Consider the following 21,766-nt stretch of genomic DNA (forward strand, 5'->3'; position numbering starts at 1 on the left):
ATATATATTAGTGGTGTTTGGTATGTTGGAGTAAGGTAAGGTTTGAAAACCCATTTCCTGGGCATCTTCCCATGAAGGAACATAGTTCCTCACCAACTTAATGAGTGGTGCTACAAGTATAGAAAAATATGGGACAAACCTTTTGTAAAAGTTTGTTAAGTCATGGAAGTCCCAAATTTTCCTTATACTAGGTGGAGTGGACCACTCAGGAGTGACCTTTATTCTCTTAGGGTTCGTGGGAACCCCATTGATCACCATTTAAAAAATTAAGATAAGTAATGCAATAAAACATACCTTTTTTTATATTTTCATGTTGATTACTCCTACCAAAAAGTATGAAAAACCTAAGGTGTCCCATATGAGCACCTAGGTTTGTATTGAAACAAAAAATAAGAACAAACCTATCAAATGAGTCCCTATGTATGAGAATCATGAAGATGTTGGATGCATGGGTGATTTTACAAAAGAGGGTTGCACCACTCAACACATTCATCATACTGCCTATCATAGGGATTTGGTGCCTCAAAATACCAATTTTGGGCACCAACAAAGCACAAGGATTTAAGCTCTTACGAACCAAACCCTTATCCAACAACTCCTTTACTTAAGGAATGATCTCAAGCCCAAGAGGTGTGGCAATGCTAACAAGTGTCTTTTTACAAAGGAGAAGATGTGGAAGTTTTCTAAAAGGGGGAGTTTCTTTAATATTTGTCTTTATTTTAAAATGACTTTCCTTCTTAGCTAACCTCTTGGTGGAGACACTTACCTCTTTACACTTCTCCTTAACCGTTAAAGGTTGTCCTTCTTCTTGGGGGTAGATTTCTTTACTAGATTCTTCCTCTTTTGCTTCTTCACTTTCACTAGAGGAAGGTGAAGTAGTAGCCTCATCTTGGCTACTATAAATGTCTTGGCCCCTCATAATCATGGTTTTCTTGGTGGGGCATTGAGAAGTAATGTGTCCTCTTCCAAGACATTTAAAGAACATTATAGAGCTAGTCTTCTTATGCATACTAGCCTTAAGGGGTTTCTTTTCTATTGTCTTCCCCTTATCATGTTTGGGCTTAGAAGGTGTCACCCCTAAGATGCCTTGACCTAGGTCTTTCTTTGTATAAGAGTGAGAGCCATAAGATTTTGAAGTAGACTTCCTTTTAAGTTGTTGCTCTATCCTTATTTCCCCAATCTAAGGAAGCCTCTACATTGTCCTTCCCATGGATGTATGGGAGGTTAATGTTAGCCTCTTGAGGCTTTCTTTCCTTTTCTCTCATATGGGAGTGAGGTCTAAGATGTGACCTATGCCTTCCTTCATAATAGTCATGAAGTTCTTCACTTAGGCTCTTGCAAGTGTTATGGCTACTATAGGAGGCATATTTTTCTTTTCTTAACTCTTTTATTAGTTTCCTTCTTTCTTCTTCCCTTATTTTTTCCCTCTCATCTTGATTTATTTTTACCCTCTCTTTTCCTTTTTCTTTTCTTTCTAGTTTTTCTTTTCATAACTTGAGGGAACTCAACCCATCTAAGATTCTAGATAGAGGGTCCTTATGACTAGTACCCTCGCCATTAACACAAGATGAATGATGACTCATGTTGGTTCCGAAGTTGTGGTTCTTTCTTGTTGGGGGTTTGAAAAAAAGGTAAAAGCTAGGGTTCCAAAAGAACTCAAGAAAAGAGTGATAAGCAAGAAGAAAGTATCATGCAATAACAAGATAAGCTAGGTGTGTCTAGTAAAGAAAATAAGCAATGAAAGTAAGCAAGAAATAAAAGTTAGAAATATAAACTAGGTGGTTCCTAAGAGTGTTTGAATGACCTCATTTAAGGTTCCCAACAAAACACTCACTATCCCAAGGAAATTTTGCCTCAAATTATTACACACAAATGGAAGTAGGGTGACCTATTGGAGGCTCCCAACTTACTTCCAATGAAAGACCTTTTTTATTACAAAATTTGAAAGCAATGAAGGTAAGTAAATTGTCAATTACAAAATTACAAAAAGGTCCTCAATTTTGGTGTTTGTTCTCTCTTTGGTGATTCACTAAATTTGGAGTGCTTCTTAGTCCAATAGCTCTTAAGGTGGTTGGCCCCTTGCTTCTTGACTCAAATTCTTAAAGGGATGACACCAATGCTCCTTTGCAATTTCCTATATGACAACTCACAAGGAAACAAAGAGACAAGCAATAACCAAAGACAAAAAAAATGAAATGAAAGCTAAACCAATAGAGTTTTATGAAGACAAATTTTCAAGAATTATTCAACAATTAAAGCAATGAGAAGCACATAAAAGCAAGCTAGGACTCAAAGAGAAACCTAGAATGGCTCTAGAGTAGAGTAGAAAAACTAAAAAAAGACTCAAGAAACCTCTAGTTTTGGCACTTGTTTTAACACTAATTTTCAATTGAAATTTGAGAACTAAGATTGGTATAAAATAGGCACCAATTGTAGAATAAATTTCGAGCCAAAACAGCAAGCACACTTCCTTTTCACTTTTTTTTCCTGGACACTTATTTTTCTGCCAAATTGTGTGATTTTTCGTATTTTTTCCTTTTATCTGAATCACTTGGTTCTTTTTTTTTATTATTTTTTTCTAGATGTCTAGAAAATTAGTAAATATTTCAGCTCAAAATTCGTAGTTACCAATTCCCAATAATTTATACAAGTTCGTATGTTCAAGCTGTCAACACGAGCGATTTCAACCTAGAAATCAAGAGTAGTGTTTATGTTACTTAAGGCTTGGATAGTTACAATTTGTGTTTGCTTATGCTCAATTATCTTGAATAACACAATTCAAGAGAGCTTAAAACTTATTTTGATTCACAAATTCAGCTACAACTCAGCACCACAACTCAACTTCTTCATAGGCATCATGTAAGAAACTTAGAAAACAAAAAAAAAGTTCAACAACAAGACTACTTCTAGGAATTGATTTAGAACATGTTATGAACTAAATAACATGCATGAATTAGACTCAAAATTCAAAAAGATAGGATAAGAATGACAAGAATACATGAACAAATGTATCTAGAATTCAATAAAAAAAATAAAAATTCAACACAAACTTAGAACATAATGTGACAATTATTATGACTAAACATGACTCTAAGACAACATGAATTAAGTGATTTACACTTAGATTTTTTTTCTAATCAATATTTTTGGAATAAAATTTAGATCTAAAGGTTCAGCACAATAAGATTATGACTGAAAAATGATAGAACCTAAAATCAACACAAAAACATGATTCAAGAGTAGATCTATAAAATTTGAACCTTAGAAATGCAAGAACAGGTGTAGATCTAAGATTTAATCAGTTTATTTTTTTGAATCTACTATAATCAGCACCAAATCGCAAGAAAATGGAAAATATACATGGAGAATAAGAATAATAACAAGGAACTAAAGTGAATTGACCGAACAAAAATATAGAGGATGCAAAAGAACATCACCTAGACGAAGATGCTCTTGATACCACATGACGTAGCTCCATGTGTAGCATATAGGCCTTGAATCTTCTTCATCAACGGAGTCCTTTGCTTCTTGAAGATCATGGCAGTGGAATAGGAATGGAGATGGAACAAAAATGATTGGAGACGCCACTTCAAGAAAAAGATGAGTCAAGAAGAAGCTCACCACCGTAGGAAGCCATGGATAAGAGCTTGAAGGTAGGAAAAGATGAGTGGAGGGAGAGGGAGAGAATGGGTACAAAATTTTGTGCCTCAAATGAGGTCTAAACTTTGAATTGTAATTCTCAAATAATAAAAGTTGAAAAAAATGCACACACATGACCTCTATTTATAGCCTAAGTGTCATATAAAATTGGAGGGAAATTTGAATTTTTATTCAAATTTCACTTGAATTTGAAATTGAATTTGTGGAGCCAAATTTTGGAGCCAAAATTCCACTAATTATGATTAGTGAATTTTAGGTATGGTTCAGCCCACTAATCCAAGATCAAGTCCAAGATTCCCTACTAATTGTGCTTAGGTGTCATGAGGCATGTAAAGCATGAAGGACATGCACAAAGTGTGACTATATGATGTGGCAACGGGGTGTAGCAAGCAAATGCTCACCTCCCCCTCTAAAATTTAATTGGATTGGGCTTCTCCCAATTCTATTAAATTTATTTCCCAAGACACACATCAAATATTCACTTAATGCATGTGAAATTACAAAACTACCCCTAATACAAAAACTAGTCTAGGTGCCCTAAAATACAAGGGCTGAAAAATCCTACATATCTAGGTTACTCTACCTACATTATGGAGCCCAAATACAAGACCCAAAAATAATGAAACCTTAATCTAATATGCACAAAGATAAGTGGGCTCATACTTAGCCCATGGGCCCAAAATCTATCCTATAAGGCTCATGAGAACCCTAAGGCCTTTTCTTGCATCTCTGACCCAATCATCTTGGAGTCTTCTATTCAATGCCCTTAGGGGGTAGGATTGCATCACATGAAATCTGATGTATTCATTCAACAACAGTATGCTTTAGTTTCTAATACATATATTGACTTAGAGAACAAAACAGTAGGTTCTACTACCTATCAGCTTAAGAGTCAACTGCCCCACTTAATTACAAGACTTAAAACACACTCCAAAGGTACAAGTCATACTTAGTCTAAAAACACATTCACTACAGCGTACAAAATAAAATAAAATGATAGATACTAAAAACAATGCAGTACATCAGAAGTTTCAAAACATTATCAATAATGATAGAAAGAACAAAGTATTTGAAAGATTGAAGAGAAGAATTTTTAGAAGCTTGGATGACATCAAGAAGTCTAAGGACTAAATTCACACAATGACTAGCAGATGATTGAAGCCAAAAAAGCATCAATATCACTCTTCAAGGTTTAGGAATGTGGAAGGGTAATGAATGAGGTTTTGTTTTGATAAGAGCTTAATCCAAACAAAAAACAAGTCAATTTAGTTAAGTGCACAAGTCCATAGTAGCATAATTTTTATGTTTTTTCAAATAAATAATTAATTAGAAGTCTTAAACTAATCGATTAGATCATCTCTTGATGAAATTACTTTTCTCAATAATCAACCAATTAGATTATGAAAGGTAATCAATTAGAATGGTTTTGATTTCATTCTTAAAAGCTTCTAATCGATTAGATAACTCCAGTGAAGGCCTAATCCATTAGCGGATTGGACCTAATTTTTTGGTATAGAGCATAGGTATCCTCCACTGGAGGTAATCCTACTTGAGATGAGTGATGAAATCCTACCCCGCAAGGGCATTGGATAGAAAACTCCAAGTAGATTGGGCCAGAGATGCAAGAGAAGGCCCTAGGGTTCTTATGAGCCTTGGGGGTAGATTTCGGGCCCATGGGCTAAGTACGAGCCCACTTATCTTTGTAAATATTAGATTAAGGTTTCATTATTTTTGGGCTTTGTATTTAGGGCTCCATAATGTAGGTAGGGTACCCTAGAAATATAGGATTTTTCAGCCCTTGTATTTTAGGGCACCTAGACTAGTTTTTGTATTAGGGGTAGTTTTGTAATTTCACATGCACTAAGTGGATATTTGATGTGTGTGGTTGGAAATAAATTTAATTGAATTGGTAGAAGTACAATCCAATTAAATTTTAGAGGGGGAGGTGAGCATTTGCTTACTACACCCCATTGCCACATCATATAGTCACACTTTGTGCATGTCCTTCATGCTTTTCATGCCTCATGACACCTAAGCACACTTAGTGGAGAATCTTGGAATTGATCTTGGATTAGTGGGCTGCACCATAACTAAAATTCACTAATCATAATTAGTGAAATTTTGGCTCCAAAGTTTGGCTCCACAAATTCAATTTCAAATTCAAGTGAAATTTGAATTTCCCTCTAATTTTGTGTGACACTTAGGCTATAAATAGAGGTCATGTGTGTGCATTTTTTTCAACTTTGATCATTTGAATATTAAACTTCAGATTTAAAAGCTCATTTAGAGCATAAAATTTCGTGCTCTTCTCTCCCTCTCCCCTCATTCATCTCCTTCTTCCTCCAAGCTCTTATCCATGGCCTCCTATGGTGGTGAGCTTCTTCTAGACTCATCTTCTCCTTGAAGTGGCGTCTCATCTCTCTCTTCCTTTCTCCATTCCGCTGCCATTCATCTTCCAAGAAGCAAAGGAATCCATTGATGAAGAAGATCCTAGGCCTACAAGCTCCAATGGAGCTTACATCATTGAGTATGATTGCTATGGTAACAAAACTCTCCGTCCAAGCAGAGTAGTAAACCTAATTGATTAGGGTTGCACTAACCTTTTCCTAATCAATGTTCACACACAAAAAAAACCCAATCAATTAGGGTACTTGTCTTAATTCATTTGAATGAACATTAAATTGTTAACATTTAAATTTTAAATTGTGAAAAAAGTTACCTTTTCAATCCATATCATTATCACACGTTTATAATTATATAAAAAGGCTTCTTAGAGATGTAGGTTGAAAGAATGACATGAACCCTAATCCTAATATCCATATAAGCTCATCTATTATTTAGAGTTTCTCTATTGCTTATCATCTTTGTTTGATTGATTGAGATAAGGTGGGTCATTGATAATTGATATGCATACGTAATTTGTGTATTTAAATCACATAGAAATTATCTAGTTTTCCTCTCTTTTATTGCTTCTTTTGTGTTAAAATATTAGGAATTTAGCTTCTTCTGAGTTTTTTTATCTAATAGACGCTAAAGTTAGTCAATTTATAGTGATTTTGGTTGTATTTTTTTTTGTAAAGATACAACAGGAGGCTTGGAAGAGGATTGAAGAACTGGAGTGTCACACTCAGGGCAATAACCTCGCTTAGCGCATCAGGACCGCTCAACCCAAGAAGCCCACTTAGCGCAAGAAGCCACCTTGGAAGCCTGTTGTCATGTGTAAGCGCACACCCTACGGCTTAGTGCGTGGTCACTTAAGCCAGTTGGACATGTGCGCTCAAAGCGCACATTTGGCTCAGCACATTGTCAATTTCGAGAAAACATGACGATGTTACGTTGAAATCAAAAAATTGGGAGATATTTTTAGCAACCAGCCATTGGGCAAAGGAAGAGAAAGCAAGGGCATCCATTGGAGCAAAGAAAAAGAGGGAAAAATCCTATTGGAGGAGAAATCTCTCACTGGGAGCACCATCCATTCCATTTCCTCTTACCCTTTTGTATTTGTAAGCCTCTCATGATAATGAGAGGCTAAACTCACCATTGTTGGGAGCTCGAAAACTCAACACTCTTGATGTAATGATTGTAACTATCTATTTAAAGTTATTTTGATATCATTACTTCTTTTATTTGCTTATTATCATGTTTGTGGTCTAATCATACATGCTCATATTGTGTTTTAGGATTTAGACATTGAAAAATGTTTATATTCTAAGAACTTGAACAGAACATCTAGGTAATCCATCTCCAAAGATAGAATGGTTTTGTTTAGCCTAATTTATGCATCTCTGCTCATAATGCAAATGATTTGATGGAACTCATAAGAGATTAAGAGTGAAATTAGGTTATTTAGGCAATTTTATGTGAGGATTCACGATCATAGTAGGCTAGTGGATATGGGTAATAATCAGATTAACATTAAATAGAGAAAAATCCTTAATATCGTATCAAGATAGTTATGATAGGCAGAGCCCCCAACATGTCCGTAATTCTGCATCAACCGTCACTACATTGCTCTGAGTGTTTGTTTTCTTACCCTTACACATGCTTTGCTTTGTAGTTTAATTTACATCATATTTACAATTATGCGTTGTTACTCAACAAACATCCAATTCAATTCATTAATTGATTAAAATTAGACATACACGAACTCTAAGTACAGTCAAAGTCCCTGTGAACTCGACCCTCGATCTTACCGTTTTATTACTACTTGAATGAATTACTGCACTTTCCAATGAGTTAACAGTTATCCCTTTGGATTGGGTGAGGTACCCCTTATGGTTGTGATAGAGTATACGCCAGTAATGTCTACAATTCTATTTTAGTCTCTATAGTAGGCTATTACTTGTACTGTAACTGTATCACAGTTAACCACTAGTTATAAGTCTTTGTCATTGCTGACTTAGCAATATAACTAGCTTCTCAAAGAGTCTCAGAGTCTTAAGTCTATAAATATGTACTTCATTACATTTTTCATTGTGAAAAGAAAATCTTAGCTTCTTATTCATTTTCTATGAACAAACAAACTCTAGTAGGTTGTAAACAGATATATCAATAGATTCATTGAATTAATACAAGAAAAATGTTGACCTCTACTTGGAGATTGCGCATAAGTCACAAGTAGTTGGTGGACTAACTTGGGTAAATCTTTGAATTTGATTCCTTCTTCCCTAAACTCGTTAATTTCTAGATTAGTTATATCTTGTGAACTTTCTATTGTTCATATTGGAATTGGATTTTGTCTTGGCTTGCATCATTGGTTTACTCTTTCAAATTGTTTTTTAAATCATCTACATAGGTTGTATCTTTTCTAAACTTATTTTGCTACATCTTTAGTTTGAATGCATCAAAATGCATAATTTCTCTAAGTTGCTTAAAAATTTGTGATCAGCCAATTCACCCTTGACCCTCCTCTTGGGTGGTGGTTGCCGTGGTTAACACCAACCGCGAGACCTGATTTCTCTCCAAGACCAGCCTAACCTTGTTGGTTTCACTCACATTGGAGTCCTAATGCGTCTATATGTATGCATTATTTGTTTTCAATCCAGCATTTCCGGTGCATCTCCCTACCGAGTGTGGCAGTACATGCAATCCTTTTTCTAGAAGCCTCCACTTGCATCAAACATGTCCTAGTGTCTTCTCTTTAGATTTGAGCTCGCATCAAGAGAATCAGTCTAACATGTGGCAATCCTCAAAAATCATCCTAGCCATGTGGCAATCCTACAATCTCAAATTATGTTGTTTGATTTCTGTTTCCTAAAAAGGTGTGCTTGTAACAAGCTTAAAGCTACATAAGTTTTAACTTGAGGGATATTTAGGTCAGAACTTGATCATGATTAGTGTAAATAAGGATTCATACTTGAAGTTTTATGAACATATGATATTCTAATACATGAAAATACACAATAGAATATCATTCAAAGTCTCTATTCTCTCATGTTGGAAAGTCCCCTTAATTGCAGTCATCCCTAGTCCACCTTAGTTGTGGTGGGTAGTCGTGGGCATGAGAAGGGCATGTTGGATATCTCACATGACTAGTGATATGATCGAAATAGAGTATATAAGTGGAAGACAATCTTCATCTTATAAGTTGATTTTTAGGGTTGAGTTAAGCCCCAAGCCCAATTTCTAACTTCCTCTATACTAAAATCCCTGTAAGTTCAACATATCTAAACACACAAAGTCACACATCTAAATAACTTTCAAGGTAGAAAAAAACATTAAATACAACACCAATAGAAGCTTCTATAAATTCGCATAAGATTAAAAGTTTTAAACAATATACAAACAATAGCAGTCACCTTCGAAATATAAGAACACTAGAAAGATTCATATACCTACCTTAGCCAGCCTCTTTTCTTAAGCTAAAATACGTTGTCAACCAAATTCAAAATAGGGACAATCATGTTAGGTGGGGTCCACTACAAAATGGTTAAAATTAAGAAGGTTAATAGTGTCTTCTAAACGAAAAATAAAAAGGTTAAATTGATACATAGTCCTTGTAATTTTTTAAAATGTCCAAATAGGTCCCTTTAAAATTTGTAATTGGTCATTATAGTTCATAATTTCTAATTCAGTCCCTATTGTCGGTCCGAAACTATTAACCTCCTAATAATTTCAATATATATATATATATATTTGATTTGGTGCTATAATCTAGCATACTTTTATAGCACCATAACGGTGCTTTAACTGTAAGGAGTAAGGACCTCCTGATTTGAGAAATTTGAAATTATAGGGACTCAAAATAAGAATTTTATAATTATACGTACTCGGTTACAAACTTTTGAATGTAGGAAAGTAGTTGAATATTCTCTATAAGTATAGGGACAAACATACTAAGTAATCATAAAAAATGGAGTCAATGAACAGCAAATAAAAACCCAAGATCCTGACAACATCCTGCTTATGACAAGTAAAACTTTAAGATTGACAGAGGGTTTCCAAAATATTTTCTCAGAGAACACCATTGTTTTGCCTCGTGGTGCTCATCTATAACAATTAAAAACTATTGGAAATAGCATCCTATTGAAAAGATTCCATAAATAATAAGGCTAACTGAGGTATAAACACTTGAGGAGATCTTGAAAAACTAGGATGCTTGATATCAATTCATCTTGTATCTCTATTTGTTGGATACATGCCAATCACACAAACGAATAAAACAAGCCTTTAGCCAACTAATGGAATCAAATTCAATAAAAACACAGATTTATTTTCTTACCATTTTATTTGAAATGATCATTCTCTTTTTTCCCCCTTAAACGAAGATAAGAAACCAACACTAGTATAGCAATGCTGTACAGTTTTCATCATGTATCTTAATCTAAATGCAATCCCCAACTTTGCCAAGTAGGTAGCATAACATTCAACAGCTTGATCCCTAAGAGAATAAGCATCTAATGCACAACTTAAGAACACATTAATAAGTAACAAAAAACAAACCAAATATCACAATCAACAAGTGTGTTGTGCATAACAAAAAAGAGAGCAATCCCAGCTGACTATAGACTTCAGGTGGAACGTCCTCCAAATTATCAGGAACTAGTTTGAAATTCGTAGCTGGTACATCCTTGCCAACCTTAGCTTCCATTGTTGCATTATGTTTTCTATCTAGATCCAAGTTACTAGATTCACTACCATGGTCTATTAGCGGTTGTGAATAATCGTTTGAGGAGATTCCAATGGGGCCATAAATACTTTGATTGTTCCCCATTGCAGTTACTTTTTGTTCATTTATGTCTCAAGGAAATTTCAATGGGGGTTTACCGGAAAGCGCACCGGATCGTCAAGTATTTAAAATTAAAACGGATGAATCCGAGTATCGAACACAAGGAACTAATGTTAGCCTAAATTAAGTTTAGAATCGAAGCATTGTTGAGAGAACATGTATAAGTGATAATTTCAAACAGAATTTAAACAAAACTTGTATACTAAAAAACTATAAAATGCAAGGTAAATAAAATGACAGCAATAAGTAGAAATGTTGGGTCTTTCTAACAAACAAGCTGGTGCATGGAAATATATTTCTCTAATCAATCATGCTCTTGTATTCAATGTTGTAGCCTAAATTACTAAACCCTCGATCCTTTGTCAGGCCGAATTAATCCAAGCTTCATCCGCAGATCCCTCATTTAAGACTAGGCCCGATTTAGATAGCCCTCTTAGGTTTAGACTAACTTAAACTGAGTTTTGTCCGCAGATCCCTCATTTAAGACTAGACTCAGCTCAAGTAGCTTACGGAAGTTTAGCCTAAGCTTCATCCGCAGATCCCTCATGTAGGACTAGGCCTAAACTAAACAACATTATTGTAACAGCATAATTAAAACCAAAACTTAATCCACATATCTCTCATGTAAGACTAAGTTTCAATCCGGCTTCAATCAAGTTCTAAGGCAACAATACATTTCCCAATGCTAAAGTCACCTAACTGTGCACACAAATGGGTGATCAGACCAAAAGCATACAAACATTAAGCATTGATTGAAGCATTGAACATAGAAAACACAATCAATTAGATATTATGTATTTACATAAGTTGTTCATTAAAAATCCCCAACTAGGGTGTTTAGCCAGCCATTACAAAGAAACCCTAACAATAAATGAGATTAAAAGCATAGAATGATAGTTTGCTACATAAGAAGGGGGATTCCTCCTCCTCTTCTCAGCATCTCACACTCATTCTCTACTCAATAATCTCTCTCAAATGATAAAACCTAGGCTTCAATGCACAAGTTGTTCCTCTTTGCTGCTTCTAGGGCTCTTTTCCCAAAATAGGCACTCTGGCTGCTGTGGGATTCTGTGCCCTGGGCTTGCTTACCCTAATTCTGCATAAAAAAGGCTTTAAATAGGCTCTGAAGTCGCTACGTTGCGCTTAGCACTACCCTCGCGCTTAGCGCGGGTAAGTGGATTCGAGCTTAGCGCCAGTCGTGCGCTGAGCCTGGCTGAAGGCACCTGCTGCGCTTAGCGCACTGATCTCGCGCTTAGCGCACGGCTGTGATGCTGTTGCTCTACCAGATTCTCCTTTGCGCTAAGTGCGCTGAAGCTACGCTTAGCTGTGGATATGCGCTTAGCCCAACTGCTACTGTTTGCAATTCAAAACTTAGCCTCTTTTTCACCAGAAAATGCACAGATTTCATCATTAAATCCAAAGGAAATGTTCTCGAGATAGCGTTAACCATAAAACTAGATTTATGTACAGAATTTACTCTAAAATAACCATAAATTAGGGAACTATACAAACTTTGGAAAATGATTTCTATACAAAAGTTAGTCGTATAAAGCGACTAACAAATTCCACTCATTATCTTCTACTACTTTATCAATATTCTCATCACCTTCCTCATTTTCAGAGCTAAATACACACTCTAAAGTATTTTGCCTTGAAATATTTTGCCTTGTCAATTGTTAAAAATGTAATACATTATGGCAGCTACCAACACCCCTGGTCTATCCTGGCCAACAAGCCCGCAACAACGATAATTATGCTAGATGCAATATAAAACCATTCAAGTGTGTCTTCACCTAATAACTTAAGCTTTTGGGATAATTGGTTCATGATATGGTATCAAAGCCTCTATGACAAGTGGTTTAAAGTTCAATCCTTGCTAACCGTCATTTTTCTAACTAAAGTTGAGTTGTAGAATAGGTGGACCCCTGCATTATTCATGCTTTGAGCCCAAAGGCCCCTGCATGAGGGGCCATAATAGAGAATCCTAACTCGTGGGTAACCATGCTTAGAATAGCTATAACCTAAGCACTTAAACAAAGTATGACAAAATCCAAAATGTTTAAACCAGATATCTGCTAGGGTCCTCATCGTTGAAGATTTCCCAAAAGAGTAGTTCTTTAGGTGGAAAACAGGAAAGAAAAAGGTTAGTAGATTGTCATTTTTCCCTTCTTTAAGTACGGAAGAAACTATATAATAGTCACTTGTCAATCTTACAATAAGAAATACCAAGCAGATTCAAACCTTTGAGGAAACACTCAAAAAGTCCCATACTTCATGTTGCTTAGCAATATTCGTTGTTGATAGGAGGTCTTGAAGCAAGACAACTATTTGATGTAATGATATAGATGTTAAAAAAAGCACAACACAAAACATTAAGAATTGTAGAAATGAGAGATAATACCTAGAGATATTTGTCAAATTGAATGCAACGCTGATAGACAAAGGCATCCTCTGTGCTTTAGAAAAATATCCTTTTGGGAGGCAAATGGAAGACGTAATTGGGAATATCTTTTAGATGTCGATGCAATCGCTCAAAATTCCTGTATTTGAATATCACCAAAAGAAAGTTCAGTGATGTAACAACACAAAATAAATATGGAACAAAACAATTTTGAAACTCCATCATATTCATTCCCAATATCAAGGATCAAAATATAAAATGGGAAAAGAGAATGGTTCAACAAAAAATAGAATTGTGTGGTCCTATATTTTATTGTATACCAAAAACTTAAAACCCAAACATATCAATTTATAACCAGTATAAACCCAATTCTTATTAACGTGTTGGAAACTATCCAAATTTAAACAAACGTAACTTGTGCACTCCCACAATTTTAGAAATGAATGAAAGCAAACTCTACCTCTCCTGACAAACCAAGTTTTCTCTTGACCATCAGTCACTACAATTGAATAGACAGCAAAAGAAGTGGATCCTAGTTTCTCAAAATATGCTCCCAACACCTATAGTGTACAAGTAAACAACAAACAACAATCCAATTGAATAAAAGGAACCACAGCAATATCCCATCTATCACAACTTGAAATCCATTCCGATTTATAAGAGTGAACATTATATTGATTTACATTTTACAATAGTATAAATAACAGTTACAACAATATCAGTCAAAATTGCATACCCGACACTGAAGCTTGGGAACAACATGTGCCTCTCTTCTAAAAACCATGTCAAAACTACTCTTTCCTAGAAATCCTTCACCATGTTTCTCAGATTCAGCGGTGTGGAACTCTGACCTTGGAGACCCTCCCTCATGAGTTTGGATTCCCACAAGAGAAGCACTGCTAAATCTCTTGAGTGAGTCCTTATATTTATTGAAGTCCTTCACCTCATCAACTCGATGATCTGTTTCAGAAGAGAATTCCTTGTCATGATCTGGTGAAGACTCTAACTTATGCCCACATTTTCTCAAGATTCTCGGGCATAAGAACTTCAGTTCTTCTCTAAGTTGCAGCCTCCAACATTTGTGATGTTGCTCCATGTGGAGCTTGTAGGCCTAATGGAGTCATTTGCTTCTTGAAGATGAATGACAATGGAATGACAAGGAAGAAAGATGATTGGAGATGCCACTTCAAGGAGAAGATGAGTCAAGAAGAAGCTCACCACCATAGGAAGCTATGGATAAGAACTTGAAGGTAGGAGAAGATTAGTGGAGGGAGAGGGAGAAAAGGAGCACGAAATTTTGTGCCTCAAATGAGGTTTGAACTTTGAAGTGCAATTCTCAAATAATCAAAGTTGAAAAAACTGCACACACATGACCTTTATTTATAGCCTAAGTGTCACATAAAATTGGAGGGAAATTTGAATTTCTATTCAAATTTCACTTGAATTTAAAATTGAATTTGTGGAACCAAATTTTGATGCCAAAATTCCACTAATTATGATTATTAAATGTTAGGTATGGTTCAGCCCACTAATCCAAGATCAAGTCCAAGATTCTCCACTATGTGTGCTTAGTGTTGGATCGAGTGGCCTTAGAATAATTAAGAGGGGGGGGTTGAATTAATTATTCCTAAACCTTTACTAATTAAAAAATTTACTCTTCTAAGGCTTTTACTTATGTTGTTAAGAGAATAAGGAGTAGAAGAGAAACATAACAGAAAGTAAAAGCGGAAATTAAATGCACAGCGGAAATTAAAAGAGTAGGGAAGAAGGAGACCAACACACAAGAGTTTTTATACTGGTTCGGCAACAACCCGTGCCTACATCCAGTCCCCAAGCGACCTGTGGTCCTTGAGATTTCTTTCAACCTTGGAAAAATCTTTTTACAAGCAAAGATCCACAAAGGATGTACCCTCCCTTGTTCTCTTTGAAACCCTAGTGGATGTACCCTCCACTAGAACTGATCCACAAGAGATGTACCCTCTCTTGTTCTTAGTCAAACCCAAGTAGATGTACCCTCTACTTGTACCACAAAGGATGTACCCTCCAATGTGTTAAGACAAAGATCTCAGGCGGTTAAACCTTTGATACTTTGTGAATGGGGATACAAAAGAATTCTCAGGCGGTTAGTCCTTTGAACACTTTTGTATTTGGGAAAGGGAAGAATCAAAAGAATTCTCAGACTGTGTTGTTTTGAATTCTTTGACAAGGGAGAAGGGAGACACAAAAGAATTCAGGAGGTTAGTCCTTCGTTCTTTTGGAAAAGGGAGAAGAGACACACAAAAGAATTTAGGCGGTTAGTCCTTGGCGAATTCTTTTTGGCAAAGGGAGAAGAGAATGAAAAAGATGAATAGCACAAGTTTTCAAGGTTTGGAAAACCAGAAAACTTCATAAAGCATTTGGTACAAAGAAGAAGAAGAAGTTCAAAGAGATTCAAGGCTTGTAAAGGATTGTAAGAGATTGATTGGAAAAGTATTCAAGATTGAAAGAATGAATTGGAAAAGATTGATTGATAGAATGAATGAATGAAAATGCAAAACAAAGCCTTGCTTTTATAGACTCTTCATGTCCAGTCAAGAAGAACATTTAGAAGAGTTATAACTTTTAGAAAAACTTAAAACCAATTTGAAAAAGTCAAAAACCTTTTGAAGAGTTACATCTTTTGATTTATTCAGAAACAATCACTGGTAATCGATTACCAAATCAGTGTAATCGATTACACAAGGCTTTTATGTGAAAGGATGTGACTCTTCGCATTTGAATTTGAATTTCAACGTTCAAAGGCACTGGTAATCGATTACTAAAACATTGTAATCGATTACAACTTTTTGAAATTAATTGAAACGTTGTAAATTCAGTTTGAAAACTTTTTCAAATCCATTTTGCTACTGGTAATCGATTACAATAATCTGGTAATCGATTACCAGAGAGTAAAAACTCTTTGGTAAACATGTTTTGAGAAAAATTCATGTGCTACTCAGTTTTTGAAAAAACCTTTTCATACTTATCTTGATTAAGCTTTTTCTTGATTCTTGAATAGCCTTTTCTTGATTCTTGAATCTTGATTCTTGATTCTTGAATTCAACTTTCCTCTTGAATCTTGAAGTGTTCTTGATTCTATCTTGAACATCTTGAACTCATTCTTTGATATCTTTTGTTATCATCTTTGTTATCATCAAAACATCTTTGAATCACTCTTGATTCATCATGAAGCTTTGCTTCTACACTTAGGTGTCATAAGGCATGCAAAGCATGAAGGACATACACAAAGTATGACTATATGATGTGACAATAGGGTGTAGCAAGCAAATGCTCACCTCCCCCTCTAAAATTTAATTGGATTGGGCTTCTCCCAATTCAATCAAATTTATTTCCCAACACACATCAAATATTCACTTAATGCATGTGAAATTACAAAATTACCCCTAATACAAAAAGTAGTCTAGGTGCCCTAAAATACAAGGGCTGAAAAATCCTACATTTCTAGAATACCCTACCTACATTATGGAGCCCTAAATACAAGGCCCAAAAATAATGAAATCTTAATCTAATGTACAAAGATAAGTGGGCTCATACTTAGCCCATGGACTCAAAATCTACCCTTAGGCTCATGAGAAACACATACTTCTATCTTTTATATCTCAACATTGAAGCTTATCAACTAATAGCCAGAACAAAATCATGGTAGGAAATGCGAAGGTGTTCTATGTCCCATATATACCAAGTCTGATCCAAAATCTCACCCGCTAAAAACATAAACAATCTATAAAAGTTCTTATTTCTATCTAAGATATTGGCAAAGGAAACCCTTTAACAGGTTACAAATTGTTAAGGCCTATCAGCAAAACAAGAAAGATTTAAAGTGAAATTTAAGACAAAATATTCAACTTACGCAGGGCTTGCCAAATTCATGGCAGGTTGCAATATCAAACAAGTTACAATTTCTCGAGCTATAGATCGAATGGCAGGACATTGAACTTCTCATTTTCTTAATACCATAGCTAATAATCCTCTCATTAGCCGCCGAAGAACCTAAAGAAAGAGAAATCATCAGATGAGGTATGAGATGTATTTTGCCAAAGAAAAACATAGAAGACATCCTGACACTCCACTCACACCTTGTACTCACTCTTTGGAGACATTAGTGCTAGATGAAGCTCCTTAGAATTCAACAGACAGAATTTCAATCTTCCATCCCTCTCCTCAGAAGATAAGGTTAACATAACATCAACACCTATAGCAGCTTGATTTCTTCTGAAAAGGTCTATGTGATCACCTATTAGATCAACTATGTCCCTACAATCACAAGTGACACATAACAAGCTAGAGAACTTGCCAAATTTCTTTCTTCCAAAAGCAAATAATAGAAGAGGGAAAAATCATGTGTACCTTGTGAGCAAGTCAACGAGGTTTATCTCTTTAACTCTTGCTGACACTTCAGCAATAGCATGCATGATTAAGTCATGTACCAGCTCAGGAAACTCCATATCTGGAGTAATGTTTGCATACCACATATTTATCACAAAGTCCTTCAATATCAAATCAACAAAATCATTTAAGGCAGCCTCCACAATAGGAGAATTAATCTTCTTCTTCCATTTGGGAGGGGGAGGTGAATAAGTGAGGTGCCCGTCATTCAGTGGCAGTTGATTTTTCTCCAAATGAGATAGATAAGTCTATAATCTAGGTGGTTGAACCTTCCAATGGAATTCCACCTTGTTCAAAAGAATGCACAGACAAGAAACAAACAGAATGGACATAGGAAGACTCATCCACATTGATTTAATTTTATCCGTTGTGTGCAACAAAGAACAAAATAGCAAATAAATAAAAATTGACAGTCTTAAAAGCATAACCCAGATAGCAAAATAAAAAATTTAAATTTTAATACTGTAAATTAGCAATCATGAAGCAAAACCAAGGTGGGAAAAGGACAAAACTTGGATGCAGTTCCTAAGGTACTATTGGTGTTGTTCTCTGATCAAAATATAAGTTTCACTTAAATAATCTGCTTAATAAAGGTTTGCAATTGCATTAAATATCAGCATAACTTACCGAGTTGAAACTCAAATTCTGACTAAAGTATAACACCAAAAGCACTTAAGGAAATGTCAGCATCTAAGTTTTGGTCATAGAACAATGGCATATTTTTCAATCAGGACTCTATATTTGGAGTCTTAAAGCAAATCCCAGATAGGAAAAAGGCAAGTTTCAATCAAAGACCCAAAATTTGGAGCCTTAAAGTAAAACCCAGATAGAAAAATAGTGATTGCAATAACAAGGAATCATTGTGAGAACGTGAGGCGGGCGGAATAGGGAATAACTTACGAGTGAAGAAATAGGAAATGGCGAATATACAAAGAGCCCACCGTAGAAAATAGAGCTTGGCCTCTTCAATTAGATAATAGATGATATTTGTTGTTGAAGTGGGTGTTAGAGGACCCATCTTCTTGTTTTCTCTGTAACATAAAGCACACGAAAATGTCACAGCGACAACCTCGCTATCTTTGTTAGGTTTTAGTTCGTTTCTTTTTTGTCCCACCCAAGCTATTCTTTCTCAATGAACTCCTATTTCTATATTAGCTTTATTTAATAAGTTTGCTATTAGAAATTGACATTCTTTTTATAGGATAAATACCCAATTTCATCTTTGAAAGGGTTAAGTGTCGCCAATTCTGTCCTTGAAAGATAAAAAATTATATTTTAGTCCTTGAATGTGCAAAAATAGTGATAGATTAGTCCTTTCGTTAACTTATCACCGTTAATGTTCAGTTTTGTGCCTACATAGCACATATGTTGGTAACGTGATGACATTGGGACGGATTTGTCAATGATAACTTTGTGCTGAGTCACATTGGAACTAATTTGTCATGAGAATGTAATTCTTTTTTACTCTCGAGTAAGATATAAAGGTCACATGTTTTTCACTCACCCTTTTTAGAGTGAGAGAAAGCTTGTGCCTTTTCTTCCTTCTTTCCACCATCATTAAAGTGAGAGAGACGACTCTGATGACCTCCATAACCACCGTGACGAAGCTTTTCCGTTGCGTCACTTGAAGACAAAGACCAACTTGTGTCGTCTACTCAACATAGCTGACACATGATGAATATGGTGCCACTAATTAAAGTACAAGCTGCTCACAACTAAGTCCTTCAACAATAATACTTAATGTCAATGTCGTCCCTAAACAATACTTGTAACTACCAATATAGTCCAAGAAATTAATTTGACTAAAACCCACAATATGGAACCAGTTACAATATCCATAAACTAGCAACTTACATTACAATTTTATTCACTTACAACACCCCTAAACCAGCCACAACAAGTAAGAAACCACCACCAACATACATAACAGAGAAAAAATGGAGTATTTTATAATTTGAAGCCCTTTGTGCAGCCCATCAATCTTCACTCTCATATATTCTATCCACCTCTCTTCAATAGGATTCCCCCAATCAAAAGCATCACAGCTTCAAGCATGTTGTACATCAACAATGGCAGACTCAGTCAGTGTATAAATCTTTCATGACAAAAAACAAAGCTACAACCAACAAAGCTTATGATATAAATGGAACCAACCTTTGGCAATGGGCAAGTGTAGAACATCCTCCTAGTTTTTTTTTTTAGGTTTGAATAGTAGCTTTCTTCCTAGAGTTACATTCCACATAACACCCATTGCATTCACTATTGTTGGAAGACTCAAAATCACCATGGCTACCACAACTGTGCACTTTTATTTTGCTTCCATTAAACCCAGGCATTGACTCTCTCGACCTATTTGATATCATCCCATAAATTTTGATACAAGAAACTGATCAAAAGAAAAGGAAAAATTAGTCGTTTGGGAGAGGATGTGTGCAGATTGATTTGTTAGGGTAAGGAGGAAGAAGATTATATAAAGGAAGAGAGGGAGGAAGTAGTCGTTGTCATTCAATAGTTACAAACCTTGGTTACAATAAAGAAAGAAAAAAAGCAAATCTTTCAAATTGACAAAATTGTCCAATGAGAATTTAGTGACAAATTAGTTCATCTTATACATCAACTAACGTGGTTCACATTTGTACACATGGACTACCACATAACTAGACCAAATGCCACATGTGTGCTCATGTTCAAGTTAATTGTAATGGGTTAACGAAAGGACTAATTAATTTTGTCGCCATTTTTGTACATTTGGGGACTAAAATGTAATTTTAGATCTTTCAAGGATGAAATTGTGTATTTACCATTTTTTAATTTTAATTTTAGTATTTAATTAAAAGTTTAAATATGTTTTTCATACATGTAATATACTCATTTTTCAATTTACTACCTATTTTTTTTATTTTACTACCCGACATTTCCAAACTTTTTCTTTTGATACTCACCATCAGTCTAAGTCTGTTAAGTGATGACGTGACTCTCTCTGTTAGCTTGTCACATCATTAGTTAATTGAGTAATTAAGACTAACGACATGAATGAAAAGCAAAATTTTGGAAATATTAGGTAGTAAAGTGAAATGAGATATATTATAGGTATGAAAAATATATTTAGGCCTTAATTGAAATATCACCAAATATTGTGGAAAAAATCAAAATATCACCTAATTCATGGATCAATGGAATATGCGCAAGATTGGTTTAACCTAATATGTGATTTTGAGTTCAAGTCTCAAATAATATGTTAAATTCGAGTTCGAGCTCTAAATAGTATATGTTAACTTTTTCTATATGCACCAACAATGTTAAAGGATTACATTGTTATTTAATTATAAATTGTCATATATGATAAGTTTACTGGTTTTTCTAATAGATTCTTGCTAATCGATGTCTTGAAAGTATAGTTAAAAATTTAAAATAGAATTTTTTTTATTGGAATTCATATTGGAATGCATTGGAAATCACAAAAATTGTGCATTAATGCCAATTATTAATGAAAACTTTCCATTTTGAATTACTTAACTAGGGCTATTGGCCTTTTAATGCACAACTAGTGTGATTTTCATTATGTATTAATGTGTTTGGTCTCTTTTAGTGCATGTTTTTGCCGTTGTGTATTTACCTTTATGTTGTTTCATGTGTGTGCCATTGTTAGTGCTTGTTTTATACTTGAAAAAATTATCAAATCAACTCATGTTAGTGCATGTGTCTTAGTGTATGCGTTCTTTGTTAGGTTGTGCGATGAAATCCTACCTCGCAAGGGCATTGGATAGAAGAAACCAAGAAGATTGGGCCAGAGAGTCAAGAGAAGGCCCTAGGGTTCTCATGAGCCTTAGGGTAGATTTCGAACCCATGGTCTAAGTATGAGCCCGCTTATCTTTCTACATATTAGATTAAGGTTTCCTTATTTTTTGGCCTTGTATTTAGGGCTCCACAATATAGGTAAGGTACTTTAAAAATGTAGGATTTTTCAGCCCTTGTATTTTAGGGCACCTAGACTAGTTTTTGTACTAGGGGTAGTTTTGTAATTTCATATGCATTAAGTGAATATTTGATGT

General features: G+C 35.1%; 1 pseudogene; it reads right to left on the reverse strand.

Annotated features, from left to right (window-relative positions):
- LOC114420525 overlaps nucleotides 1–18,732 on the reverse strand; it is a 37,024-nt pseudogene extending 18,292 nt beyond the window's left edge.
- Between the last annotated feature and the right edge of the window lie 3,034 nt (nucleotides 18,733–21,766).

The sequence above is a fragment of the Glycine soja genome, chromosome 7 (assembly GCF_004193775.1).
Source record: "Glycine soja cultivar W05 chromosome 7, ASM419377v2, whole genome shotgun sequence".
In the NCBI taxonomy this organism is placed as follows: Eukaryota; Viridiplantae; Streptophyta; class Magnoliopsida; order Fabales; family Fabaceae; genus Glycine; species Glycine soja.